This window comes from Pseudorca crassidens, chromosome 2 (genome assembly GCF_039906515.1).
Source record: "Pseudorca crassidens isolate mPseCra1 chromosome 2, mPseCra1.hap1, whole genome shotgun sequence".
Lineage (NCBI taxonomy): Eukaryota > Metazoa > Chordata > Mammalia > Artiodactyla > Delphinidae > Pseudorca > Pseudorca crassidens.
This window is the reverse complement of record NC_090297.1, coordinates 6,516,690-6,536,449: the sequence shown is the minus strand read 5'-3', so window position 1 is coordinate 6,536,449 and position 19,760 is coordinate 6,516,690. Positions and strand designations below refer to the sequence as shown.

General features: G+C 39.0%; 1 protein-coding gene across 4 annotated transcripts in view; it reads left to right on the top strand.

The window, feature by feature from the left end:
- RERE (arginine-glutamic acid dipeptide repeats) overlaps nt 1–19,760 on the top strand; it is a 426,633-nt gene that overhangs the window by 112,449 nt on the left and 294,424 nt on the right. The window contains exon 1 of one of the 4 annotated variants that reach the window (XM_067719179.1): nt 11,566–11,835. The exons of the other annotated variants lie outside the window; for them this stretch is intronic. The gene's annotated coding sequence lies outside the window, so the exon portion shown is untranslated. Of the gene's footprint in view, nt 1–11,565; nt 11,836–19,760 lie in introns of those variants that run through there. 4 annotated transcript variants of the gene reach the window in all.

Genomic DNA, 19,760 nt, shown 5'->3' with positions numbered 1-19,760 from the left:
TCTTAACAACTGTATTGAAACTGGAAATACAGATTTGATTATAGTTTAACCAGCTTTATTTTTGTACTGCTCTCCTGTAAATGGTTTATTTTTAGTTTAAGATTTTGCTGCAAGCCCTTTCCCACTACTTAATTGACTCTTCAATCACACACTTGCAGTGCACATGTCAGCATTCCCAGGGACGTTAAACACACACAGTGTAGTCAGCATAATGACAGGTTCTCTGTGAATTACTGGCCTCCCTTGCTTTTAATGCTGAAAGTGGAATCCATTCTGGTTTCCCTCCAGTTCTCTAATGGAAATCTAGGGAGTGTATGTCAGTCTCCTTTTAAAGTTTATCCTAATAGCTCTTGGTGGTCATTGTAAAATTATTCGTCTGAAACTTAACAGATTGCAAATGAAATAGGTATCCTAGTATTTGTTTTGCTGCTGCCTAATGATACCTCTGTTTGAGTCATTGAATACTTCCAAAGCATAACCTTTAAAGAGTGTTCCCACATCTTAATTTGCCTCTTGGCACATTTAGTTCCAACAAACCAGAAGCAAATTTTGTTTCATGAGAAACTGTTTGCCATGCTTTAATTTAGGTCTTCTTAGAGGTTTATTAATGAACTTGTGAAGTGTATGTGAACACTTTTTATTGACAAAACAGTGGTATTAAAATTTAGCACTATTCTCAATAAAAGATAAAGCATGGCGTTTGGGAGATAACTGATAAGCTTGCAATTTTACCTCTAACTAGTGTTTGAAAACATCCTCTGTTTTCCTTTATTTTATCAATCTTATTCTCTTTTTAAAAAACTTTTAACGGATTTTGGAGCATATCTTTGAATAAACAAATGGGTAAAATGCTAAGACATTGTTTAGAAAATTATGTTAAATTTTTTGAGGCTAGATAATGTATTTGTACTTTTGCTTTTATAGCATTTATCTTTTAAAAGCTGATACTATATAGTTAGTGATATGTTTCTCATTTATGTATACTAAAATTATAGGGATTGAATTTGGTTGCTATATCATTTCTTTTTCCATTTCTTGGGATTGTTTGTGTTTTTTCTTTTTTTTGAAAAAAAAAAAGAGAAAACTGTGAGTTGTTTTTTAAATGGAGTGGCTAAATTTCAAGAATCTTGCCAGCAGGTGGCAAAATGTAGTACAGCTTTCTGTATGAAGAAAAATAAATTTCAGTTCTGGTCCCTGTGTCTTAAAATCTAGCTTCTAGCTTCTTTGGCTAGATTTCTTTCCCTCCCTTCCTCTGTTCACCAGGTGACCAGAGCACACTGTAAAATGCTAATGGTATGTGTCAGCAAATTTCTTAAACAAGAAGCTAAGGTCTTTTCACCAACATCTTTGTTAATATTTACTTTAAATTTAGGTAATATATGTACGTGGACTTAATGAATCAAATGTGTTACAAGGTTTATTTATTTATTTTTTAATAGTTTCCTCTTCCATCCTTGGGTCTCACTCCCCGGAGAACCCATTTTAACTTTTTGAACCATTTCTTTTGTTACCTCAATGTTGATAAAGAGCATGCTTATGTTTTTATTTTATATTGTAGACATTATTTGCCGACTTTGCCCAATGAGAGATGAGGATTTATCCTTTTTATATCACCTACTTTCTCCTCCTCCATCTTCCTAATGTAGTTATATCACAGTTTGTGATTAAATCAATATAGAATATTTCTGTTACTGTGACAACGTATATATTGTTATAGCTGAAGCACATATTGTATTATGATTTAATTTCCCTTCTTGTACAACTTCTTCATTTTCTTTCCTAGAGTTAATAATTCATTTCTAACCCAGCTCCCCGCCCCTCCCGCCCCTTTGTTTGTTCCTTTGCTTAGTTTTGTATATTCTTATCTTGAAATCAGCCTCATAGTTTCCAACAGAACTGTATAAAACTCCTCTCAATATAGTGGAAAATATTAGGAAATCTATAAATCACTCTTGGTGGTATCCCTTCTGGAGCCCCTCCTCTTGATTTAATGTCTAGACCGGCCACCTAGCTGGTAGAAGGGGTCTTCCCTTTTGTGTCGCTCTGGACATCATCTTAGAGGTCAGTTTTTGCAGGGTTTTCTTTGGTTCCTTTTCATTTGTGGGATAACTTCCTAAGAAACAGTGCATGGGAAGTAAATGTTTTGAGGCTGTGTATGTCTGAAAATGTCTTTATTTTATACTCATACTTGATTCATAGTTTGGATGGATGTAGAATTTTAGGTTGGATACTATTTTTCCTCAAAACTTTGAAGGCATTGCTTTATTGTCTTCTAATTTTCAGGAAAAAAGCTTAATCATTATACAGTGTACATTAAACTGAAAACCAGCAGGACTCTTTTAGGGATAGTTGTTATTAAAGCAATGTCTTTTGAAAGATAAGGAGGACACCTAGTTGGTTGAAGGAATGTCATTTTAGTCCCATATGTTAAATGAAGGTAGTTCAGTCCCCTGTGGGAATATTGTGGAAGTAAACATGAAAAATGTTAAGGCAGCTATAACTGTCAAGTAGAAAATCACTTTGGTTTATTTCCCTTCTTGACACACCTCAGGGTAAATGACAGACTTTTGTGTTAATAGCCCTTTATGTTCATATTTTAAAGCACTTTATCTCGATATGATTTATCTCGATATGATTTATCTTGATATGATTTTCCAAGCAGTGCCTTGTAGAAGCCAAATGGATTTTAAATTGACAAGATACATATAATAATATTTAGATTTTTGCCTTAAAAGTTTTCATAATATAACATTTAATTCCAGGGTGGGGGGAGAGAGATAAATTGGAAGGTTGGGATTGACGCATACACACTACTATATATAAAACAGGTAACTGATAAGGACTTACTGTATTTCACAGGGAACTCTTCTCAATACTCTGTAATGACCTATATGGGAAAATAATTTAAAAAATACTGGATATATGTATATGTGTAACTGACTTACCTTACTGTACAGCAGAAACTGGCAACAGTTTGAATCAACTGTAATCCAATAAAAAAAAATTAATTCCATTATGAGAGTCCACAAATGATAAAGCCGTTTTTTTTTTCACTTTAATATGTGCAGCTTATCGTGTTGATAAAGCCATTCTTTTTTACTGTCTATATACACAAAGGCTAAATAAAGAATAGAATCATGAAATTGGATTTTTTTGAAATAAAGTATCTTTGATGTTGGATATGTTAGGAATTTCTTTTGCAATCTAGTAGAATTGAAAAAAAGCAAACCAATGTCTTTAAAAACAGACACCAACCATTTTGTTGGGGAATAAAAAGTTTTTTTAGTTAATCTGCACTGATTTGGTTTTTTAGCAAGAATTTGCATTTAAGAAAGATTGTCATTCTTATATTTGATTACAGTAATTAATTTAGTATGTTAAAAAAAATGAGGTAATCAATAGAAAACACCTATAAAATGGCAAGTATCAATTCTTAACCCAACTGCTAATTGTTGCTTGGTGGCTGTCTTAGCATTGGTTACTATGGTTTTCCTCTAGCCTTTATAAATTACCACAAAAGATAAATTGTTCCTCCTGCTACACTTACTAAATTAGCTCCCAGGTAATGTTGAAAGGGATAGCTAGGAAGATTTGTAGTTCAGATTCTATAACAAGTCTTATTTTAGGATAATATGCTTTTCTAGTTGTTTGGGCACCTTTTTGGCTTTTTCCCCAGGGATGTTAATCCTTGGCTGGAAAGAATAAACTCTAGTCCTCCATAACACCTGACTGCAAACTGCAACCATAAAGCCTTAGACTGTTAAAACAAACATTTCTCAACCTTATAGCAAGACTTCCTGTTTTTAAAGCTTTTCTGGCCTTCCTGAGAAAAAGACCAATACTGCTACGGTTACATCCTGTGGTTATTACCATTAAAAATAAAATCTATTGAATTTTTCTAAAGCCCTCGAGTATAAAAGTGATTAATGCACCAAAAAAATGTAAATAGCACTGGACTCATGTCTGATCTTTGCTAGGCCTTCAATAAAAGATAATAGAACCAGGTCAGCTTTTAATGTGCCTCTGTTTGTTCAAGGTCTGCTACAATTGGAGTGTCAGGAAAATCTCACATTAAAGGGATCTGCCCTATTCTGGAGAGTTTGTAAAGGAAGCCTTTGGCAGTCGTTTCCTTTCACTGGTGAGAATGAACATGCTTTACATTATAATCGTTTAAACATACCAGAGTCTGCTGATAGGGCGCTCATATTTTTCACTGTAGAGTTAACTTGCTCTGAAGATTAGAGGGGATGATCATTGTTTAGGTTTTATTGTTAGAATTAATCAAATGAAGTAAATGTTAGAAGTTAGCTCATGTCTTCCTTTGTACTAAGTTGTGTTTCCTGCAGCCCAAATATTTGCTTTTTCTAGTCAGTTAAAATTAAACTCAAATGGATATTCCAAGTTTGTCTCCTTCCTCCAAAGAAAAGAAAAGAAATCATCCTGTATTGTTTAGGGCAAACATTCTTGAGACTCTGGCTTTTTATTTTTGTTTTAGTTGATGTATTGCACGTTTGAGTGGATTTTTTGAACTAGAGTCTTCTGACATTTTTTTAGAGAGAAGTGATTGGTTTTTAAGCAGAAAACTACTGGATCTTTGATGCTACCTGCAGTGTTGAATCTGGCAAATGGTACTTATTTAATGTTTTGAAACATTTACATTTATATTTTTCCTAAAATAGACGTTGGTGATTTTATTTTAAAAGAGCTTAGTCTATTGGAGGCATATTACAAGAGAAAACATATGGCAGAATTTTTTTTAGAAAAAGGGCAAAGTTATGTTTTGGATTTGTAAGCATTATCTGGTTGATATTTTAAATTCTTGGTAAAGTGATTCCAATTAGGGTTTTTAGATGTCTTAAGATTACTTCCAATAAACTTGGCTGGATCTCCACACTGATTTTATCACGTATTGTCAGGCCCCATTCTAAACATCCTGTCAGGGTCCTGAGATTCTGAACTGTTTCTTTCACAAAACTCTTTTTTTATTGGTAACACTTTTCCAAATGAGAGATTTCTCTTAACTGTATTTTTGCCGTCTCAAAGTATCACTCTAAGGGAACATTGTAATTTCATCTGTACAATCTGAGATCTTTAGTGAGTTTTTAAAATAGAGGTGAAAAGGGCTTCCCTGGTGGCGCAGTGGTTAAGAATCCGCCTGCCAATGCAGGAGACACGGGTTCGAGCCCTGGTCCGGGAAGATCCCACATGCCGCGGAGCAACTAAGCCCGTGCGCCACAACTACTGAGCCTGTGCTCTAAAGCTCGAGGGCCATAACTGCTAAGCCCGCGCCTCTAGAGCCTGTGCTCCGCGACAAGAGAAGCCACCGCAATGAGAAGCCCGCGCACCGCAATGAAGAGTAGCCCCCTCTTGCGGCAACTAGAGAAAACCCGTGCATGGCAAGGAAGACCCAATGCAGCCAAAAGTAAAAAATAAAGTAAAAACAATTAAAAAAAAATAGAGATGAAAACGTCCTTAAAAATGTTTAAAGCATATGCTCTCTTAGAGTTCCGTTTTCTCTCAGGTTGCTCTAAGGCTTGTTTCATATCCTACATCCATGAGAGGGCCACACACTTGCAAAAACTAGAATCTCCAGGTCTGACCTTTGACTGACTTACTGCGTCAAAGAGTTTGTGCTGAGTGCACACCGGAGCCAGCGCTTCTGCTCTCCGTTCTTAGAAAAGCGGGATTTGGTGTGCTGCAAGCTGGGTTGTTTTATTTTCCCCTTTCTTTCCAGGAATATATTTTAATAATGTTAGTAATTTTGTACTTCATGAAATAACACCTTAAATACTTATTAGCAGTTTATCACTCAAATATACTTGGGTCTGTGTTGGCAAGTATAAAACAAAAGTTGTAATTAATGTGTAATCTTAATGTCGTATCTCTGTATTTAATTTGGAGTATGTGCTGTTCATAGTTTTACTAAAGGTTAGCCTCCTTGATTTTTAGAATCTGATTTATTTCTAGTTATTTTGAAAGAGTATATTAAGTAGATTCCAACAGTATCTAGGTTGAAATTAACTCAATTTTTTTCTTAAATATAAAAGAGTAAATATTAAGATTCTGGCATTAGAGGGCATAAAAACTCACTTATCCTCAGTAATTCGTAATATTTGCCTAATTTTTGCATCATATATGTCAGTGGTTTCCTGTGTGAGTCTTTTTCTGTAGGTATAATTATCATCACCGTCCTAGTTGATTTAAGTTTTCATATTTCTGTTCTTCAGCACCTTTACCTACAAAGAAACTATGACTGAATGGAAAGTGATGTGATAAATGAATGGATAGGTAATTAGGTAGGAAAGGTATTTTAAAAATTCATATTAGTAAACCTTGATTTGCACTTAAGACTTGCAGAGTATGGATTAGATGGTTGTTAGCCATTATTAAACAATATGTCATTCAGTAGTGCTAAAGGCTGAGAATTATATTATGTTTAATGTGCTAATTCTGATTTCACATACATTTTAGGGTGTAAGTCATGATTTCTCTTAAAAAGGAAGGGCATGCTGTTAATTCTTATACCAGGGTAACAGGAGTTCCTGAGACTGGGTTGGGGAAGCCAGGACATGTGGGGGAGAATGAGAATATTTTGATTTTGTTTAGGATGATTTGAGAGTGTCTGTGGAATACCATTGTGGCGGAACTCAGAGGGCATTTGAAAACATGAATCTGTTGCTAAGAAGCTAGCTGAGGGTTAGAAAAATAAAATCTTTCGATCGATCAGTAGTAACACAGAGGCAGCTTGAGAATTAAATCTTCTCACTCATGACAGATACCAGAGTGTGATAAGAAGAGGCCAGACGTTGACTACCTGTATGTTTCAGAGCAGTCATGGAAAGAAATAGAAGATGTGGCCGGGGCAGTAGGGGGTCCAGGAGAGGAGTGTGTGATGCAAAACTCAGACCGCCAGAATGCAAGTATGGGAACAGGGCCTACTGTTGGGAAGAGTGCTATGTACATTGGTCCACTTTTTTTGGAGAGCAGTTTGACTCAATCTTTTTGACCAAAAAGTGCATATTCATTGACCTAGAGATTCCAGTATAGAGATGCTCACAGGTATGCACAGTGATGCACAAAGAAGTGGGTTGTAGCAGTTGAGGACTTGTTAATTATGGTACTCCCACACAATAGAATTTTGTTCAGCTCTAAAGAGGAATTGGATGTTAATGGTCTGCTGTAAAGTGAGGGAAGCAAGCTGCCATATAGCATGAATAGTAAAATTTTATTATCATGAAATAAAAATTAGTAGAATGAGCCCCTAGACGAATGAATATATATGTTCTTAAATATTTGTGTAAGTTTGTGTACATATGTTCTAGAAGACAGTCCGGAGAGATACACTTCAGCGTGTTGAATGGGATTGTTTGGATTTTCTGTAGGAACATATAATAACTAAAAAAATCCAAAAGGGCTTCAGAAAGAACTATATATTTTTCTTTTTTTCTTTTGAAAACTATAGAAGTGTTGTGTGGTGCCACTTTGTGAACTGGAAAAGGGAAAGAAGTAGATGGTTAGCTTAAAATTATATATCCGTATTCCGCATAGTCATACAAAACAAAACCTCCCTATCCTAGGACAGTGTGCAAACATTGCTAGCTAGTACTAACACAACCCTTGGTTTGGTCATTGCTTGATTGACTTTGCTAATCTTTTGACACATTGACACTCAGGTGAGCTAAGTTTCTTGATTTGAGTGATTTTACTAGATAATGCGATAGGAAGGAATGTTGTTGTCTCAACTTGATAGTTATAGTTTTGGCAGACCTCACTAGTTATTGTTATATGAATGTTATTTTTAAACTTTCATGTAAAATTGCAGTCTCCTTCCCCTTTGATGGTCTTGGAGAGTGGTCCAAAGCTGCTATCTTTAGAAGATGTGGCCAAGAGTCTCATGGCTGTGATAGAAGCCGGGTGGTAGAGAGAGGAAACGCAGGGTAGTTGTTCAAGGTTAAGGTTCTGGAATAACCTGAGCCCTATTCAACTAGTGCTAAGTTTATACTTCACATTTCCCCTGTGTACTGTTCCCTGTCATAGCTTTAATGTTAGTTTAACTAGACTTTGTATTTAATTATAAATGTTAGGGTAAAGTCAGATGTCAGCTCACTTAGCTGCATGCTGAGGCCTGTAGAATATGGAGTGCTTTGTCTCTCCTCATTATCTGTTAATGGTACTCAACTTGACAGGGTTGTTTTGATAAATGAAGAGTGTTATAAAACCTGGAGCTGGAATTTACGTGGAGTGGAACTTAAGACAAAAGGAAGCAGGACATATGACATAGACAAGGCCAGGGTGAACTCATGTGGGAACCAAGCAGTGCCACGTGAAATGCTGAAAATAACAGTGAGGAATAATTTGGGAGTGAAGCTGGGGAATATCTAATATCTTTTCATTCATCTCACGCTTTCTCTTTCGCTTTTTCTTGTGCTCTTGTGCAGGACATCTGAGAAATTGTTCTTGTTGTAAGAACTCCCCTTTCTTATCTACAGATTCCTTAATTTACAGGCTCGCATTAATGGTGTTTAAAATGAATTCTTCATTTTGAGGAGTCAGGGAGGGCAGTTTTGGAATGTCTGTCACCAATGACTATGAGTCCTCAGGTCCAAAGAATTCTTACAAAGGCTTCCGTGTCAGGGAAGTAGAAGTCTTTTAGAGAGGAAATAACTGAAAATAAAGAAAAAGTTCAGTGTAAAAGAGAGGTGAGGATTATACCCCTTCCCCCACTTACAGGAGAAATTTGGTAGTACTTTCGCATTCAGAGAAATGTTGAAGACAAACTAGTGTATAATAATGTGCTTTCAAAATTTCATATTCTGTTTATATTGCTCTCTGTGCGCATACAGGATTTAGTAGTCTGTCCAGTTTACCTGCTGCTGTTTGCTTCTTAAATGCCACATCACTAGGAAGAACTTACCTTGAATGTATTAATGATGGCATCTGTACTTCATTGGCTCTTAAAAAAAAAAAAAAAAGTATAGCTTGCAGATAGGACCCTGGTTTAGGTCTCAGTGTTTTTGTAAGTTACCCCAGGCACAGTTATTTACATCTCTATAAAGTGGGGATAAAAATGTTCATTTTCCTAGACTTTTAATTTATTTGCATAGGTACTACTTATTTGAGAGGGGCTTCTTTTGTGCCAACAACTGTGTGGAGAATATACAAATGAGTAGAACAGTATGAGTAGTATTATTAATGAATAATTCAGTTATTCATTTCAAAGATATGTGTGCTTGGTAACCGGGTATTTGATGATGAGCAAACATACAGCACTTTCTCTGATGGAACTTGCTCTCTAGAGGGGGCTATGAACATTAATCAGAAAGTCACACCAATGAATTACAAACTGAGATAAATGCTCTCAAGGAAAGGAACGCAGTTCCCTGAGAACTTATTATAACAAAGGAACTTGACCTAGAATGGGGCCGCAGGGGAAGCTTCTCTGACAAAGTGATATTTTACCTGAGGTCTGAAGGAGTAGGCTTTAAACTGTGTGCTGGGGAGGTTGGGGGTTCGGGGTGGCAGGGAGAGAATAATGTTCTAGTGGGAAGAAGCGGCCATGGCCTTTGGTAGGAATCCTGATACCTTGGAGAGATTGAAAGACTGGTGTAACTAGAAAGTGGGGGGCTGGGTGTGGATGGATTAGCAGAGGGTGCAAGATAAGGACAAAAGAATATAAGTGTCATAAAGTGCTGTCAAAGCATTTGGAATCCCAGGAGACTAGGTACAGTATGAGTTTAGAATGAAGCAGTTTGGTTGTCCTCACCAGCCCTTTCCAATTTGTGATAAACCAGCACTTTTTAAAGTGCTGCAGACAAACACCCCCCCCCACCCCCATTGCTTCTGGCCCTGCCATGTATCTAGATAAGAGCTGGTGGGTAAATGGAAGTGTGCCCCAGTATAGGAGTGGCTTTTGTAGCTAGGCTTTAGGGTCAGTTTCATCTCCGACATGGATGGAGTGATCTCAGAACCACTTGGTCCTGAGTAGACTTTCAAGGCTTCGGTCCCCTCAGGATGGTTTTATTGAGGAATGGTGGTACGGGGAGCTTATGGCAGAGCTGCACTTGCGTGGGGACCGCCTCTGATTTGTGTTGGTCACAGCCACCTTTCAGGGTGGCAAAGGCATTATGCTTCATCAGCTCTTGCTCTCAGTACAAGTGCTGTGTTAGTAGTTTTAGAAAGAGATTTCTATCTCCTGTAGACTAACTTGAGTTTTCTTTGAAAGAACTCGGCAGAGTGATGTTTAAATAGCAAATGTGCATGTCAGTTAGGTTATCTGTGCCAGAGAGGCAGGATCCCTGGGTACACTGTGCTTCTACTCCATACCTGGCCCCCCACTCCCTTGTTGAGAAACTTTGGGCAAATCACTTAATCTAAATGTTTGCCTATTGGTAAGGGTACCTAATAATTCAGCAAAGTTATTGGACCTTGGAAGGTCCAGTAACGTGTATAAAGCTATTTGAGAGTTCCATGAAACTTGCCTGGAGGCTAAAAAGTGTAATATTAAAGGTACCAAAAGTGATCATTTAAATTTTGAGCTTGTAACTTTCAAATTTGGGTTGATACTGAGTTTAGTAATTTGAATTTGTATTCCATAGGAACGTATTTTTTAAAATTTGCTATAGAGTGTCTTATTTAATAGGACACAATGATTGTGGCTGTTACTACTAGGGAATACATGGTATAAATGTAGTTTAATTTTGAGCAAGTTGATAGATATTTACCAGTTTGGGGGTGGAGAAGAAACTAATTTGAAATTTACTTTTGGTAATTCTGTTTCCATGCACATAACAATGGAATTAATGACAGGTCTGGAATCAGGTAGCTGGTGGGTTTTATGTTTATTTAAGGCTACATGGCAAGGAATGTGTATTTATTTTGCTTCCTTATTAGATGGATTTCAATCAAGCCCAATTTAAGCCATGCCTTGTCTAGCAGATGGATCTTTTGTTTTCTTGGGGAAAAAAGATCAGAGAGAAGACTTTTTAAACAAATGACTTACAGAGAATTCTTAAACTGTAAGGAAAATTGGGGTCAGAAATGTTGTTTGACACCAAACAATGCTTCTTTCTCCTGTGCATCTTTGAAACAAACGTTCATCGTGTCTGTGATTGTTGGTTATTTCATCTGCATTTGTTAGACGTCAGAGGTGGTTGGCATTAACATTCCTGGCAGAAGCAGATGCAGCTCTAGGATGTGTGAACTGCTGATCACTCACGGGGATGCGCTGCCTCTTTAATATCTTGCTTGCAGATGCATTTTCTAGCTGACCACGCTATTAAGAGCTGCCATCAATCACACAGCCTCCCAGTTCCGGCTGTCGGGAGGGGAGGAGGACTGGGGAAGAGGGGAGGCTGGCCGAGCTGGGCAGGAGGTACAGTTGCAGCGGCACAGGCTTTGTGTGCGCGCGTCCCCGCGGGCAGAGGTACGCGCGGAGCGGGCCAGGCTCCAGCCCGGGTTTTGTCGGCCGCCGCCGCCGCCGCAGCGGGGAGGCTGCTCTTTCTCTCCCAGCGTCTGGGTCACTGGCATGTGGCAGTGTTGGCCCGGACGCCTGGGCTGAAGGAGAGTGAGCCGCGGCGGCCGCTTCCCCTAGCTGCGGGCGGGGCCCGGCGCGGCCACCACCTCCCGGAGCCGCTGAGCCGCGGGGACATGCGCCCGCGCCTTGCTGCCCTGCGGCCTCCCGGGCCTCCTTTTGTTTAGCAAGTGCATTTCACGGCCCGAGCCCCAGCCCGTCCCTCCGGTGCCCACGGGCCTGAGTTTGCGAGGGGGCCCTGCACCGGAGGACGAGGAGGAGGAGAGGAGGCCCCTGGGCTCAGCTCCTGCTGCGACCGGCCGCAGGCAAGTGGCTGGCCCCTCTTGCTGCGAGGGGGACGCGGGTCTCGGGCCAGGAAGTTGGATAACTGTGGGCGCAGGGGCTCTTGGAGGTGGGTGTACGGGAGTGAGGTCGATGACCCCAGAGAGATGAACAACTCGGGTATTAAGAATGATGGTGGCTTTCCAGGAATCAGGAATAGGTGTTTACTGTGTCCCATTGCATTTCTGTTGGGCTTACTAGTTTTGGGGTTTTTGTTTGTTTGTTTTAAATTGTCAAAACTCTAGAAATCCCAATTAAATAAACTAAGTAAGAAACATGTTTAGAGCAGAGGAAACACTCTTTTTTTTTAAAGGTGTGTGTGTGTGTTCTCTAAAAGGAAAGCTGAAGATGAGGACTGTATGATCCGGAAGCCGCTGTTTGGTCTGGAGCTTTATTGCTTACTGTGGAGTAGATTTAAGTTTTAAAATAAAGTGAATTGGATGGACTTGGTTATAAAGTAATTTGGGGCTGCTTAAGTGACAAGTATAATTTGTTTCTTGGATCACAGTACTGTTATTTTACCAGGTTAGCTAAAACGCAGGGATAGTTTTGAAGAAGATCGCTCTAAGTTTAAATTGTTATTTTTTATATTTTTATTTTTTGTTTGAGGTGATGGCTTCCCTGCCCCCTCCACCTGTTTACTCAGATCTTGTACTCTGGTTGAAGCTGTATGGAGACCTGCTTGACCACTTTCTGTTTGCTGAAAAAGAAACTCTTGTCATAGGTTACTTTGTTTTACTCCCAGCCATTCGCCTTCCTGGCCCACATGTGCCACTGTTCTCCTTGGGGCATTGTTTGGCTGGAGGCCTCCTCTCAGCCATATGGAAATTCAAAAAAAATGGTATGTGAATGAACACTGAGGTCAGTAGAGAGATTAATTTTTCTCTTTGATATGTGTGTCTGTGTGCTTTACGATTGAGACACTGAGTGAAAGTTGAGAACAGAGTTGACAAAGTCCTTTAAATTACATGCCAAAATTACTATATTTTGGTCATTCTTACTTTCTTCTTTTTCCTTTCTTTTTTTTCTTCCTAGGAACTCCAAATTTAAAGTAGACATCATTTGAAACCCTACAGTCGGGAACAATATCCCATGTAAGCCTGTTGATCTGTGGGCAATTATTTCCAGATGCACAACCAAACTCTACATTTTTATGTGTGTGTTAGATTTGGGCTCTGAGAGACAATTCCTTCCTGAAAATCTACATTGCCTAGTTAATAACACAAGGCAGACATTTTAGAGGCTTAACATTTAACAGCAACTTCACAATAGTATGGGAGCAGCAGTTAGAAGCCTGTGTTTGTTTTTTTCAACTCTGTAATTTAGTAGTGTTTAAAGTGTTTTATAAAGATCTCTGGGACCAGTGAAAGGTGGTTTTCAGTGCAGAGCACTTGAGTGCTCGTTGTACTCTGGCAGGCCCTGGTGCTTGGCAGGCTGTGCTTGAAATGTTATGTGATCTGGTTGCATGAGAGAATGGACTAAGGTGACACTTCTTCCTTCCCCTTGGCTGTTGGAAGTGATGCATCAAGGAGTGCTGTTCAGTAACATATTTGAAGACTTAACCTACATTCATTCACTCTGAGAAGGTTTCCAGCAAAAGGCCATGTAGGTTTTTGTCTTGTTTTGTGGTTTTGCATTTATGAATTGAGGCGAGAGCTGACGTAATGTAGCTGTACCACTTCCTTTGTGTGTGAATGGGTTTTTATAAGCCTGTAGGATATGTTCCAGTCTACATGGTTGTGATTACTTCTGAAATGCTTGAATGTGTATGTATCTTCAAATGTGGGTACCCTGAGCCATGTGCCGGTTTATTTTTTAGCTTGTAGGTCTGGTGGTGGGGTGGGGTGCGGGTGTGGAGTGTCATGGGGAGCCCCGTCAACTCCTCAGGAAGGTTCAGCGAATGCCCTGTGTGTCATGCAGACTAGCTCTTCATTTTAATTAGTGCAACTGTGTACAGCTGTTAGGTCAGACTGCATTGGCTGCTCCTGCAGGGTAGTTTTATTTTACACTGGAGGTTTTATGGACTTGTCTGGCTCTGTTTCTTAATCCCTCTCCCACCGCCCTTGTGCTTGCTTTTAAGCAAATGATAGAACAAGACAAGCTTTTGTTTACTCATGTAATAGTTTACTCGTGGGAGATTTATTTTTGGTTTTGAGGAAATTGATAAACCATGTAATTTAGCAGTAGGTATTAACATTTACCATGCTTTTCCAAGGTCAAAGGTTTTGCTTGCTATTATGTTAGTCTGAGTAGCCAATGGAACCATCCATTTTATAATGACATAGGAAGCCCTTTTTTTTTTTTTTTAAACTGGGTCTTTGTTTGCTATTCTAGGATTTGTTTGTAAAACTCAAATAAATGTTAGCCCAATGGAGATAACATGGCTAAAATGTTTCCTTCTGTCTCTTCCCTCTTGTTACACTGTACCAAAGGGACTGAGAGAACCTTTGATTTAGAGCAGTCTGGCCACGGGCTAGATGATTAATACAAGGATTTAGAAATGTCTCTGTTCAAGGGTATGTGTGGCTACCTTTAAATTTTAAAATGTGCTTTTGGCTCCAAGTTATTGGAAAGTATTTACTGTAAGATTGAGTAGCTTTGAGTCTTTGAATATAGGTCCACGACAAAGTCAGACTTTTCAGGCTGTAAAATAGATTGTGGTGTGAATGACACATTTTCTTAATGGTTTGGTCTCCTTACCGTATGCCTTTGTCTTGAGGAGCTGCCTACCACCATGGTTCCTAAGACTGTCCACTACATTTTTAAAAAAAGGAACAAAAGTCAAAAGACAAAATTGACAAATCTGTTTATATATAAAGCTAATGTGAAGCCCGTCCACGGGCCCAGTTCACTGTTGGAAGAACGTGGGTGTGTGTTGTTGGAGGGACTTGTGGGGCTGGTGTTAGGGACGGGGTTGGGGGGTGTTTAGAGGGACAAGGGAAGCGGTCGCAGGTTGAGATACTTTTTAACTCATTGGAGAAATGGGTCCTTCTTAACATAACCTGGAATGAGGAAAGAGAGTGCAACATCTTCTAGAAAATGTAATAATTTCAGTGTGACATGTATAAAATGTTTTCTTTAATTAAAAGAAACCAGGACATTTAGATTGGCAGCAGAGAATGCTGAATCTACAGAAAAATAGAAGGAAGTATATAGTAAGTATCCTAGATCCAAACAGGTTATTTCAAAAGTTCATTAGTATGTATTTCTTTTTTATTTATAGGACCATATTTTTTAATTCCATATATTGATGGTGATTAGGGTCGTAGCCTTGCCCTCCACAATCTTTTTAATTCTCGATTTAGTTGACATATGTTTGTAATGAAAAATACTAAAACAAAATGTTAAAATTTAATTAGCGGGAAAATAAAGCATGTTCAGCTTTTAATGCTATCACATGGAGGCTCTGCTGGTATAAGTAATCAATTTATTCATTATAAGTTGGTGGTAAATAGCTAGACTGTGTTCTGTCCTTAGTTCTACCACTCACGTACTGTGAGACCTGGGGTAAGTTATTTATTAGCCTCTTTGTGGGAAAAATGATGAATCTACCTCAGAGGGTGTGCAAAATGCTTAGGAAAGTGCCTGGCAGATAATGGCAGCTAGTACTTAATATAGCGAGCAGTAGTTATGCTCTAGATACTGTTTTAGTTGCTGAAGGTACAAAAAAGATGAAGTCCCTGTCCTCACAGCACTTACATTCCAATGAAGGAACACCAAACAAATTTAAAAGAACATGATGGTGCTTCTCTGGTGGCGCAGTGGTTGAGAGTCCGCCTGCCGATGCAGAGGACGCAGGTTCGTGCCCTGGTCTGGGAGGATCCCACATGCCGCGGAGCGTCTGGGCTTGTGAGCCATGGCTGCTGAGCCTACGTGTCCGGAGCCTGTGCTCCGCAACGGGAGAGGCCACAACAGTGAGAGGCCCGCGTACCGCAAAAAAAAAAAAAAAAGAACATGATGATTCACAAAACTTCCAAAGATAACTTCAGGGCATGCCAGTGATTTTTAGTTTAATATGGGATGTTTACTCTCTAAGTCCTTATTTTCTTCTTCCTTGATGAAAATGTGTTTCTCACACTATTTGATGATTTATTAGCCATTGTTAACAATTTTTGGCTCACAGGTGGAATAGAGAGGGAGGAAGAGAGTTTTTTCTGGGAAAGGAAAAAAGAATGGAACAAAAAAGAAATTAAACATAGTGATTTGTCAGTTTAAGCACCCAGTAGTAGAAGGGAAATGTTAAATCATGATCCATCCATAAAAGGAAATTTTATGCAACCACTAAAAATCATCATGATATAAAAATATAATGTAAACCTCAGTGGGAAAAAAAACTGTGGATGCCAAACTGTTTATGCAGTATGATTCCAATTATGTGCACACCCACATATACTCACAGAGGCTAAGGAAAAAGATTAGAAAGAAATATACCAAACATTAATAGTGCTGATCTCTGGATGATGGGATTATGGATGACTTCATTTCCTTTATATTGTTCTGTCTTTGCGTGAATTATTTAATCCTTGCAGGTCTAAATGCCTGTGAGGTACCAGTGAGGAAACCCAAGACTTAGAGGAGTTAAGCAACTTGACCAAGGCCCACGGATGGTGAGTGGGGAGGCCCGGATTCCAAGCCAGAGCCTGACCTCTGTTCTTTCCTTGACCTCCCCCCCACCCCATCCTATTAGAGGTGACCTTTGTGAAAGGGCTTCCCCTGGCCTTCCTCCACACACTGGTGGCCCAGCCAGCTTTGAGATTTGTTTATGCCACCAAAGGGCCCTCACTGAATCTCACATAGGAGGAGGAGCCAGTGCTGAGGTAATGCTGAGCATCACGTCATTGGGAAAGAACAGCCAGTGTTATGGCAGGAGGAGGAAATGGAAGAATGATTTGAGAGAAAGCGGTCTGAAAGGTAAAGCAGTATAAAGAGAGTACAGGGTAGAGGGTGCTTCAAAGTAGGGGGATGACAGTAGAATCACATGTTCTAGGTTTTGGACTAGAGAATGAGAACTGAGAAAACACAGTGAAAAAGTGCTATTGACTTAATCAGGAATCAGTGGAACCCCTGAGAATTTGTTGAGCAGAGCAGCCCAGGAGGTGGAGGATGGCCAGTGATGGTGTAAGCTAGTTTGCAGTTGGTAAGGAAATGTTGAGAAGTTTGGTAGCGAGAGAAGGAATGATAGAAGCTGGAAGAGGCTGCAGGTTAATGGCATTAGCTGGTTGATGCATTAAGAGGTTAATGGCAGTTGTGTTCTGTACGTAGGATTTTATGATGATTCATATGACAGTTGTACTCAGGTTTTTGTGATAAAATGAGGTAGTAATGGATGTGAATCACTTTAGAAAGAAGAAAACATTTTCATTTTAGAGGATTAATCAAAAGTTACTTGTGAAGTTTTAAGAATATGGTAGGTAAGTATGGGGGATCCTTTATAAAGCTAAAGTATTTTTGCCGGTAAAGATTAGAAATAATCACTTGGTTCTAAAGATGAACAATTAGATCTGTTTCTCATGTCTTGTTTCTACAAAGTGAATGAGCTTTTGTAGTTGCAGTTTAAAAAAAGGGTCAGTTTGTATGTGACTGTTCAGCTTCAAAGGAACAATATAGAGTTGAATATACTATTATGCATTTGAAAAATTGCTTATGTCAAATGCCTCCAGATGGTGCGTGCTGCTGAGTTCACAGCTGTATTTACCTCAAGCTCACAAGATTATCTTCTAATAATTTAAAAATAGCTGGTTAGAAACAGTGGCATAGTCAAGTTTCTGCTGGTTTTGAACGTCAGCAGCAGTGGGGACTTGACTTGTATGCATTTAGTAAAATGCCAGTTGATATTCCTTCCTTTTGCATTGTTTTCAGGATTTCTTATTGGGCCAATTTATGCTTTGCAGAAACAACTGTAGTGCTTATGTACAGGTGCAGATGACCAGGTTCTTTTTATGTGGTCTCAGGAGTGAGATTGGAGAATGGCTCTTGATTATCTTTATAAGAAGTTTTTGCTGTTTTACTAATCACCTTTTATTTTTTTAAACATTTTTAATATATTAATATAGGCAGTTGATATTTTACACATATGGTGAGCTTTCTGTATTTTTTGATATTACCACCCAACAAAAAACAAGAGAAAGACTCTTTAATACTTGCATCTGCCTCCCAATATAAATGCCTTTCCTTTTACAAGGATTTAATAAAAGTCATTTTGGAAGAACTCAAATTACTAAATCTTAATTTTTTTGGACACACATACTACTGTTTGTTTGCTTAGCAAAAAAAGAAGGTTTTCATAAATTAGATGTAAAACATAGGAAAATAGTTTGAAACATTACCTAGGAATTTTAAATATGTGAGGGGGGATGGTAAGAAAGACATGCACATTCTTTATTAATCAACCAAAATTATATAGAAAAACATTATCAAGATCGAAGTGTCTGAACAGTTATTTTCTCCTTTTGGTTTTAGGTATTTAGCTCTTACTGTTGTCTTTTTTGTGTGTATGGATATTTTATAATGAGAAAAATTATGTAGAAAACTTTTTACCTATTTGTATATTCTTTGACTACCTATCTAGGCAGTGTCTCTTTCATAGGCTCTGCTCTTTCCATAGGACATAATTCTCACATTGAATAGGTAAGGGGAAATGTTCAGTAACGGAATGTTCACCTTTTTAAAAACATGTTAGATGTGAAGGGAAGGAAGTAGAGCAATTAATATTCATTCTGAAGTGTGCTGGCGGCAGATGCGGGGTACATTTTGATCTTTGAATGGAAAGGAAGAACAAAACATGCTGGCAAAAAGTAATGTCTGAAGCAGTCTGGCTTTTGGGGGGAAAGTTTTCTTCAGTTTTGTGAACAGGCTTAAATTGATTGCATAAACATTTATTATTAGATAAGTAATATTTTATTTATGTGATACACAAAAACATTAAAAAATTAAACCACTATTTAATAAATTAATGAAAGGCTATTCTACGGAGCAGTTTTATTTTATTATTATTATTATTTTTAACGGTACGCGGGCCTCTCACTGTTGTGGCCTCTCCCGTTGCGAAGCACAGGCTCCGGACGCGCAGGCTCAGCGGCCGTGGCTCACGGGCCCAGCCGCTCCGCGGCATGTGGGATCTTCCCGGACCGGGGCACGAACCCGTGTCCCCTGCATCGGCAGGCGGACTCTCAACCACTGTGCCACCAGAGAAGCCCTATTTTATTATTTTTAAAAATATTTATTCATTTATTTATTTGGCTGCATCAGGTCTTAGTTGCAGCACATGAGATCTTAGTTGCGGCATGCGGGATCTTTTGTTGCGGCACGCAGGCTTCTCTCTCTCTAGTTGTGGTGCACAGGCTCCAGAGTGCATGGGCTCAGTAGTTGTGGCACACGGGCTCTAGAGTGCGTGGGCTTAGTTGCCCTGCGGCATGTGGGATCTTAGTTCCCCCACCAGGGATTGAACCCGCGTCCGCTGCATTGGAAGGCGGATTCTTAACCACTGGACCACCAGGGAAGTCCCGGGAGCAGTTTTAGTTTTATAGAAAAATTGAGTGGAAAGTACAGAGAATCCCCACATGTCTCCTCCCACCCAGTTGTCCCTATTATTAACATCTTGCGTTCGTGTGGTACACTGTTAGAGTTGATGAATCAGTATTGATACTTTGCTATTAACCAAAGTCTATGGTTCAGTGTTTGTGTTGTACATTCTATGGGTTTTGACAAATGTTTAATAGCATGCATCCACCATTACAGTACACACTGAATAGGTTCACTGTTCTGAATACGCCCAGTGCCCCACCTGTTTGTCCCTCCTTCCCTTTCCCTTAGCCCCTTGCAACCACTGATCTTTTTACTGTCTTCATAATTTTGCCTTTTCTAGATGTCATGGAGATGGAATCACAGAGTTTGGAGCCTTTTCAAATTG